This window comes from Notolabrus celidotus, chromosome 14 (assembly GCF_009762535.1).
Source record: "Notolabrus celidotus isolate fNotCel1 chromosome 14, fNotCel1.pri, whole genome shotgun sequence".
NCBI classification, from domain to species: Eukaryota; Metazoa; Chordata; class Actinopteri; order Labriformes; family Labridae; genus Notolabrus; species Notolabrus celidotus.
This window is the reverse complement of record NC_048285.1, coordinates 23,068,377-23,078,162: the sequence shown is the minus strand read 5'-3', so window position 1 is coordinate 23,078,162 and position 9,786 is coordinate 23,068,377. Positions and strand designations below refer to the sequence as shown.

General features: G+C 40.2%; 1 protein-coding gene across 2 annotated transcripts in view; it reads left to right on the top strand.

Annotated features, from left to right (window-relative positions):
- Window positions 1-300: 300 nt before the first annotated feature.
- cadm1b (cell adhesion molecule 1b) overlaps window positions 301-9,786 on the top strand; it is a 228,929-nt gene continuing 219,443 nt past the window's right edge. For both annotated transcript variants that reach the window (XM_034701417.1, XM_034701416.1), the window contains exons 1-2: window positions 301-406; window positions 1,575-1,656. The gene's annotated coding sequence lies outside the window, so the exon portion shown is untranslated. The remainder of the gene's footprint in view (window positions 407-1,574; window positions 1,657-9,786) is intronic.

Sequence of the window (9,786 nt, the reverse complement as noted above, 5' to 3'; positions counted from 1 at the left end):
AATGAGTGATGGTATACATTGGTTGGTTAGTGAGTGACCATCGGTTGTTCACTACTTTCCAAAATGCATTGTGGGATATTATGAGTCCACTGTACATGGTGCAGAGTACTTTGTGATTTCAGACACAGCCATAACCCATCCAATAGAAGTACAAACTTGTATATTACACTTGTGGATTTTTACTAAACAAAAAAGATAGAAGTTTATATGAGATACCTGCAGTACAGTTTTCATTGAGTTTGACAGAGCCACATACCTGCTTGTGCTATTGTGGAAACTACCTGGCAGCCGGTAGTTGACGTCACGTGATAACCTTTCACCTGAGGTCATCAGTGGCGTTCCGGATGCAGCTGCGACACACAAAAAGATGAGGGATTTATTTACATGAGAGTTTCTAATGCTGCCGGTAAGTGTTCGCAGCAGCATTAACAATAATAATAACTTCTATTTCATAATATTTTTAGTTCACACATGCAGCTTGTCCCACCTAAAATTATTTATCTCTAAAAGTCTCATTCCTTCCTGCCTCTTCACACCAGCGATAGAAAAGGATTTAGGCTCTTACCAAACGGGCTGCAGAAGAACAACCAATTTTTCCTCATTTAATGCTCCAAAGTGGAAAAGAGGTTGGAGAACGAGCGCCAGTTTGACGCGCAAGTTTGAAGTACAACTGTTTTAATTGGCCAAACGCGCACCTACAGTATCATGCAGCGCATTAAACTGCTCTGACACATGAACTCCGACCTTGTTTCAAATTTTGGAGCGTTAAATGAGGACCCACTTACCATAACACAGTTTCTGCTTTCCTGTTCTTCTCTCGTTTGGAGACACAAGGCAAAGAAAGTCAGGAAAGAAAAGGACAAACTGCAGTGAGAGAGGGAGAGGTGAGAGGCAGAGAGCTCATAAGGTGCTCCAGTCTGCTGCACTCTGCTCCTTAATTCTCTCGCCAGTGATGTTTAAACCAAGCTATTGTGAAAATTTGATATTGGTAACTTTTTGTTATGTAGCTATAAAACTAGAAATAAATCATTGAGAGTTTAGTAGTGAAGCAAATATTCTAGATTATCACTAAAGAGCAAACTGACTGCAAAAAGGAATGACATGTCATTACTGTGCATGTGTGTGGCACACTATGCTCTATGCTCTGTAGTTACTTTTTTATCCTTTACCAATCACACATCGGAGTGTAAACAGTGAGAAATTGTTCTCCGGTTGATTTGCTAGATCAGAGGTTAGAAAAACTATCTTTGTGATATAATAGCTTACATAAGAAAAAATAGGATTGCATTTTTAATGCCATGGCCCATCAAAAATAATTTGCTTAATCTAGAGTCTTTATTAAAGCTGATCAAGATAGATTAATATCATTAACAGTCCACTTTGCAATGTTCATGTGCAGATTTTATCCTTGCATTAACATACCTTACTATCGATTCATAACATTGAAGTGCAGCAATAAAGTCTGTCTCTATGTATGTATGTATCTATCAACTATCTATCTATCTATCTATCTATCTATCTATCTATCTATCTATCTATCTATCTATCTATCTATCTATCTATGCCTTGTACAGAGAGGGGATTGGAGCAGAAGAAAGAAAAGGAGCTGCTAAGGATGCTGAAGGCAGTAGATCTCTGACTAGCTGAGCACAACAGGTAGGAAAAAAACACATACCAGTTGTTTATATTAATAAGTGGTCTGTGATTTCAATGCTTGTTCTGTGGTGATTTTTTTTCATTGTATAAATAACAGTCAAAATCTCTAAAACTCCTCATACAAAATAAATGACAAAAGAATGCTTCATAGATTTAAAGGTGACATATCATGCAAAATTGACTTTTTAATGGTTCTTTACCTGAAATATGTGTCCCTGGCATGTCTACAAACCCCCCAAGAATGAAAAAAAATCCATTCTGCCCCTGTTTTGATTTCTACACCTTTCTGTAAATGTGTGTGAAACGAGCCGTTTCAGACTTCCGTGTTTTTGTTACGTAACAACAATATCCGGTCTGTCACGGAGTCAGAGCTCGGAGCTTGTTCAGCCCATAGACTGTATAAAATAATACTGAATCCCTCCCCCGTTTTTCATTACCTGCACAAATATGTGCCAACAAGGAGCTTAGGAGGGAGGCATGCTAGTTGTAGGCTTTCTTAATAAACGCAAAGGTCGGTTTTACTCCCCACGTCTGCAGATTTGAAGATATAGTGGATGATTTTTATTTGTCATGGATAAGTGCTAGCGCTAATTAGCATAGCCACATAGCTATATGTTCATAGCTGTAGCTGTAGCTGTAGCTGTGTACCAAGACACACGTCGACATACTGACAAATAAAACAACAAGAAACACTAAATCTGTGACCAATCCTTCATAAAAGGTCCCGCTGCCTTTCTGGCAGAGGTCGGGTTTACTCCCCACGTCTGCAGATTTGAAGATCTAGTGGATGATTTATCATGGATAAGTGCTAGCGCTAGTTAGCATAGCCACATAGCTACATGCTCGTAGCTGTGTACCAAGACACACGTCTACATACTGATAAATAAAACAACAAGAAACACTAAATCTATGACCAATCCTTCAGAAAGGTCCTGCTACAGGCGCCTCTCCGTCAGGATCAGATTCAGAGGGTTGAAGTAACGCGATCTCTGAGCAGCCGTGTATATTCAGCCAACATGTAAACATTAGATCAACGTGCTGGAGAGCCGAGGCACATCCACTTCCGGAGGGGGCGTGGTCAGAGGGAAAACAGAGTGTTCTGATGAGGAATGAAGAAAAGGACTTTTCAGGCATGCCAAAATCTGATTTCAAAGTGTTTTTTTGAGCATAAACTTTAAATACATGTTTTTGGGACCTCTTAGACCAATATATATTGATGAAAAAAGCATGATATGTCCCCTTTAAGAAGCTGGAACCAGCAGATATCTGAAGGTTTCATTTAAAAAATGGCTGAGCAATAAATCCATTCCACATGACTTGAATTAATAATCCATCAATATAGTTTTTACTTATTATTTTCTCATTCAACTTATAGGTTAGTGGTTGTAGTATCATGTGCTCCCTTTTAACTTTGAGCACCTGCCCCTCTAAAGGTCTCTGTGCAGGCCTGAAGCTAACCATCTCCTGCCTGTATCCTGCGCAGTGCACACTCTCATAGTGTTAGCCTATAAATCTGCTCTCTAGCTGTGGGCGAATAAGCATATTTCTTAAAATGCCAGATGTATAGCTTCAAAGATATGTCTTATTTAAGACATTTCCACCGAATACCAGTCATATCCTAATTTTCTCCCAGCTGAGGGAAATCAAGGCACAGGAATGCTAATGAGTTCAGAGAGAGAGGCTCAAAAGTGGACCGCTCATTAGCTTGGAGGCTACTGCATGAAAGACAGATGACAGAGACACACAAGTTTGATAGTGCGCTCGGTTGTGTCTTTAGTTGGTGGTGGAGAAACGATTGTGCAACACACCTTCACTAAAGCAGCTAAAATTTGCACACACACATTATAGAACAACATTTTTGCATCTCCAAATGTATTTTTGGGGCATTTTCACCTTTTATTGGATTAGACAGCTGAAGAGAGACAGGACATGTGGGCAGCAGAGAGGGGGAAGACTTGCAGCCAATGGTCGAGGTCAAGAGTCAAACCAGGGGCCGCTGCAACGAGGACTAATAGCATCTGTATATGGGGTGCATGGTTAAATTGCTTGGCCAATGGAGCCCCAACTTTTATGTATCTATAGAAGTAAATACTTTGATGATATACTGAAAGCTCTAAATCAAATCAATATGAGTGGTAAGTTCTAGTTTTAGCATTTAGTCACATGCCAACCCCGGTAGAAATTAATTATTTTTATATTTTGTATTGTTGTGCTCTTCATTTTAAGAGTGAATTTCTTCCATTTTGCATCACTCTTACTCCAAGTCAAACAGGAGCTAAGAGCAAAGAGGTATACCTCATTTTGAAGTATCTGGACTTCAAACAGAATAAGGTGGACTTTGAAGGGGAGGTGTTCATATTTTTACCACCCTTTTTTCACTTGGATTGATTGTGTGAAAAAGATAAGAACAAAGATTTTTTGCCTGTTGCTCATTTCCCTTGACCTCACTCACAATTGTAAGCCTCTCAATCATGTCTTGTCTTTTCTTTTCATCTATAAGTAAACTGACAACCTGAACAACTTTGCTCAAAGACCAGAATCTGAGGTCAGATATGTCTCAGTGTTACCCAATGTCTTGTAATCATTTTCACAGAGAATGTTTGAGGTGCTTCTGAGTAAATGTGTCAACAACAAGCAGCAAAGACTAGAGATCCAGGTGTTTACACACAAAAAGAGTGAGATCATATGAAAACTATTTTACCAAGAGCTATATTTATATATAGCAATCCCATCAATGTCGGTCCTATCTGAGAAACATCTCAAATCATGAAAGCATATGCCATCTTTTGAAGTGATTCCATTAATTTTTCATGCCATTCTTCATTACAACCTCTATCATGTGGTGCTGAAAGAGGGACCACGCAAAAGTCTTCCCAGATTACATCTTTTTCACTTTGAAGTGATCGTGTAATCTAGGAGAAATTCAAGTTAAGATCACAAACTTCAATTTATCTCTTTATTCCACTTTAACCTCATGAGTCATGTATGTTTGTGAGTGTGTGTGTGTTATTCATTTATGTTCAGTGCTATTCATTGTTATACACAGATTGTCAGTGATGTTTTTCTTAGATTTTCCAAACATTCAAAATGTATATTAAACCAAAAATGAAACGTAAATCATCTTTAACTGCGTTTCTTAACAATGAGATGAAGAGTATAGTTTTTGTGAGGCCATAATCAACCATGTGCTTTAAACTTAATGCCAATGTTAGCACCTTAACATGCTAACCCCGACAGTAATACCAGGATGTTTTCTATCAGTGGGGCACAAAATATCAATATCGCATCATATGCGCAATTACTATTAATCTGGCACTACATATTTTAATCTTGATTTGGATATAACACAGTGCTGTTAACAGATGTCTTTACCAGTGTGCCTTACCACAGCACAACTGCTCTTCTCCTCACAGTGGCCCTGATGTTATATTGTATCATTTCATACTATATTGTGTTATATTGTATCATATCGTACTGTGTCAAATCATTTTATTTCACATCATGTTGTATCATACCCAAGTTACCCTGCAAATCCCACCCCTGTTCATCAGGTATAGTGTGTACAGTTTTCACCAGCCTTGTTCAATATATCAGCATGCCATCATTTGCTGATTGGTACTCAACCTAAAGCAGGGGTTCTCAAACTTTTTGGAGCCAGGGACCCCTTAAAGGTGAGAAATTGTCCAAGGACTCCCTCATAATTGAAACACAGATTAAGCACATTAGTGATGTGTCGTGATCAAAAGCTGCAGCTCTGAGAGCCGATGTAAACTTGTTCTTGTCTCTGTTTACTTGAGTTGGTTCTGGTTCTTTTAACCTTGAGTTTGGTTCTTGTTCTGTTATGTGCTTCAGTTGGTTCTGTTTCTGTTTGCTTGAGTTTGGTTCTGGTTCTGGTTCTGTTTTCTTGTGTTGGTTCTGGTTCTGTTTGCTTGAGTTCGGTTCTGGTTCGGTTCTGCTTCTGGTTGAGTTCGGTTCTGGTTCGGTTCTGGTTCGGTTCTGGTCCGGTTTTGGTCCGGTTCTGGTTCGGTTCCGGTTCGGTTCTGGTTCGGTTCTGGTTTGGTTTGCTTGGGTTTGGTTCTGGTTCTGTTTGCTTGAGTTTGGTTCTGGTTCTGTATGCTTGGGTTCGGTTCTGGTTCGGTTTTTTTGAGTTTGGTTCTGGTTCTGTTTGCTTGAGTTTGGTGTGTTTGGTTCTGGTTCGGTTCTGGTCCGGTTCTGGTTCGGTTCTGGTTCGGTTCTGGTTTGGTTTGCTTGGGTTTGGTTCTGGTTCTGTTTGCTTCAGTTTGGTTCTGGTTCTGTTTGCTTGGGTTCGGTTCTGGTTCGGTTCTGGTTTGTTTCTGGTTCGTTTCTGGTTCGGTTTGGTTCTTGTTCCATTTGCTTGAGTTTGGTTCTGGTTCGGTTCTGTTTTGTTTCTGGTTTGGTTTGGTTCTGGTTATGCTTGCATGAGTTTGGTTCTTGGTCTGTTTTGCTTAAGTTGCTTAAATTCTGGTTCTAACCCTAACCCTCACCTTAATCATAACCCTAACCTTAATCCTAACCCTAACGCTAATCACAACCCTAACCCTAATCCTAACCCTAACCTTAGTCCTAACCCTAACCCTAATCCTAACCCTAATCACAACTCTAACCCTAACCCTAACCATAAACCTATTCACAACCCTAACCCTAACCTCAATCCTAACCCTAACCCTAATCATAACCCTAATCACAACCCTAACCCTAACCCTAACCCCTAACCCTAACCCTAACCTTAATCCTAACCCTAACCCTAATCATAACCCTAAGCAAAACCCTTATACTAAGCTTAACCCTAACCCCAATCCTAATCATAACCCTAACCCTAACCCTAATCCTAACCCTATTCACAACCCTAACCCTAACCTCAATCCTAACCCTAACCCTAATAATAACCCTAACCCTAATTCCAACCCTAACCCTAATCATAACCCTAATCACAACCCTAACCCTAATCCTAACCCTAATCACAACCCTAACCCTAACCCTAACCCTAATCCTAACCCTAATCCTAACCCTAACCCTAACCCTAACCCTTACCCTAATCCTAACCCCTAACCCTAACCACTACCCTAACCCTAACCCTAATCATAACCCTAAGCAAAACCCTTATGCTAAGCTTAACCCTAACCCTAATCATAGCCCTAACCCTAATCACAACCCTAACCCTAATCATAGCCCTAACCCTAATCACAACCCTAACCCGAATCACAACCCTAACCCAAACCCCAATCACAACCCTAACCCTAACCCTAATCCTAACCCTAATCCTAACCCTAACCCTAACCCTAACCCTTACCCTAATCCTAACCCCTAACCCTAACCACTACCCTAACCCTAACCCTAATCATAACCCTAAGCAAAACCCTTATGCTAAGCTTAACCCTAACCCTAATCATAGCCCTAACCCTAATCAAAACCCTAACCCTAATCCTAACCCTAACCCTAACCCTATTCACAACCCTAACCCCAACCCTAATCCTAACCCTAACCCTAATCATAGCCCTAACCCTAATCATAACCCTAACCCTAATCCTAACCCTAACCCTATTCACAACCCTAACCCCAACCCTTATCCTAACCCTAACCCTAATCCTAACCCTAACCCTATTCACAACCCTAACCCTAACCCCAACCCTAATCCTAACCCTAATCCTAATCCTAACCCTATTCACAACCCTAACCCTAACCTCAATCCTAACCCTAACCCTAATAGTAACCCTAACCCTAATTCCAACCCTAACCCTAATCATAACCCTAATCACAACCCTAACCCTAATCCTAACCCTAATCACAACCCTAACCCTAACCCTAATCATAACCCTAATCACAACCCTAACCCTAATCCTAACCCTAATCACAACCCTAACCCTAACCCTAATCCTAACCCTAATCCTAACCCTAACCCTAACCCTAACCCTTACCCTAATCCTAACCCCTAACCCTAACCACTACCCTAACCCTAACCCTAATCATAACCCTAAGCAAAACCCTTATGCTAAGCTTAACCCTAACCCTAATCATAGCCCTAACCCTAATCACAACCCTAACCCTAATCATAGCCCTAACCCTAATCACAACCCTAACCCGAATCACAACCCTAACCCGAACCCTAATCACAACCCTAACCCTAACCCTAATCCTAACCCTAATCCTAACCCTAACCCTAACCCTAACCCTTACCCTAATCCTAACCCCTAACCCTAACCACTACCCTAACCCTAACCCTAATCATAACCCTAAGCAAAACCCTTATGCTAAGCTTAACCCTAACCCTAATCATAGCCCTAACCCTAATCATAACCCTAACCCTAATCCTAACCCTAACCCTAACCCTATTCACAACCCTAACCCCAACCCTAATCCTAACCCTAACCCTAATCATAGCCCTAACCCTAATCATAACCCTAACCCTAATCCTAACCCTAACCCTATTCACAACCCTAACCCCAACCCTTATCCTAACCCTAACCCTAATCCTAACCCTAACCCTATTCACAACCCTAACCCTAACCCCAACCCTAATCCTAACCCTAATCCTAATCATAACCCTAACCCTAATCACAAAAAAACCTACTGTATGTTAAAGGGTTTTCAACACACAACCATTAGTTTTTGCAAAGTTAAGTTAAAACATACAGCTACAAAGGATCCTAAATTAAGAGCCGTTCGGCAGTCGAAAGAGCCGGCTCTTCTTTGGGAGCCGAGTTAAAAGAGCCGGCTCTCTGAAAAGAGCCCAACTTCCCATCACTAAAGCACATGCTTAACTACCATTTGCACTCCTAGTTGCCCTTGGAACTATTTGTATTGTAAAACATATCAATGTAAATACTTCAGACCTGTACCATAGTGATAAACAGATAACACTTCAATTTGAATCAAGTCAATACCACTTGTATACTTTAAAACAGAGGGTCATTTCATTCATTGTTGACTCAACATGACAGCATTTATACTTTTCAAGTAATTGATCTTAAATGCTTTCAGAAAATTAACAGTAGCAAGACTTGCATATCTCTTCGAGCCACCAAATGGTATCATAACAATGGTGTATATGCTGTTTTGTAGTGACACAGCACAATTTTAGAATTTATTAGAATTTTATTCATATTATTTCGCGGACCCCCAGGGGTCCCAGGACCCCACTTTGAGAACAACTGACCTAAAGCATAGATAAGGTAAAAGGCAACCACCCTCAATTTTGAAGGTATTTGGCTATAACCAGTCTCAACCCATCCAGTAGTTGTTGAGAAATGTCACTCAAAACTACAAATGTCAAACACATGGTGGAGCTCCAGGAAAACTTGGATGATCAACAAAGTCTGGGTGTTTCATCTTCTGGGGACTGAAAGTGTCAAAAGAAAATCTCATAGCAATCTATCAAATAATTGTTGAGATGTTTTGTTCGTTCTAAAGTTGTGGACCAATTAGTGAACAGGTCAACGGGTCAACATTGCAGGAGAGCCAGTCCCATGAGCATGGCTAAAAAAAGAAGAAAAGGAACAGCAGACCAAAACACATGAAACATAAGTCATATAGTTACATGGTAAATGTGAAAACAGATTTCTCATAAACTTTCATCTTTCTTTACAAATATAACAGAGTATTTTACTGAGCAATCAGCCCGGGGTAGGATTGAAGATGGTTGGAGGAGCAAATTTGTACATGCATCTCTCAGAACTCATCAAACTATTAGTTACAAGAGATATAACTACTCCCTCATTTGATTTGGTATTTCTGGAGAGTGATGGTGACTCACTGATATAATTATAGACTGTTTGACAGGGACTGAGATAACTTTGAAGATTGTTCTGAACTTCTAACAGAAAACTGTGTAAATCTAACACCTATGAAAATAGACGGAGAAAGTTTACACATATTCATTTCAGCCGGAACTTAGTTATGTGACAGCTGATGAGTCTCTGGTTGTATTAGCTTGTAACCCAGCAGAGGTGGACAGTTAAAGACATCCGACCCCATTCTTCTCTTGTATATGGATATGTAAATCATTGGCCCAAAGTATTTATCTCATCTCAACATGGGTTAAACCAAAGGCAGAGGTTTGTTTCAATATTTTAGGGAACACTTTACTGTTGATAGGAGGTGTGGAATCCTTTC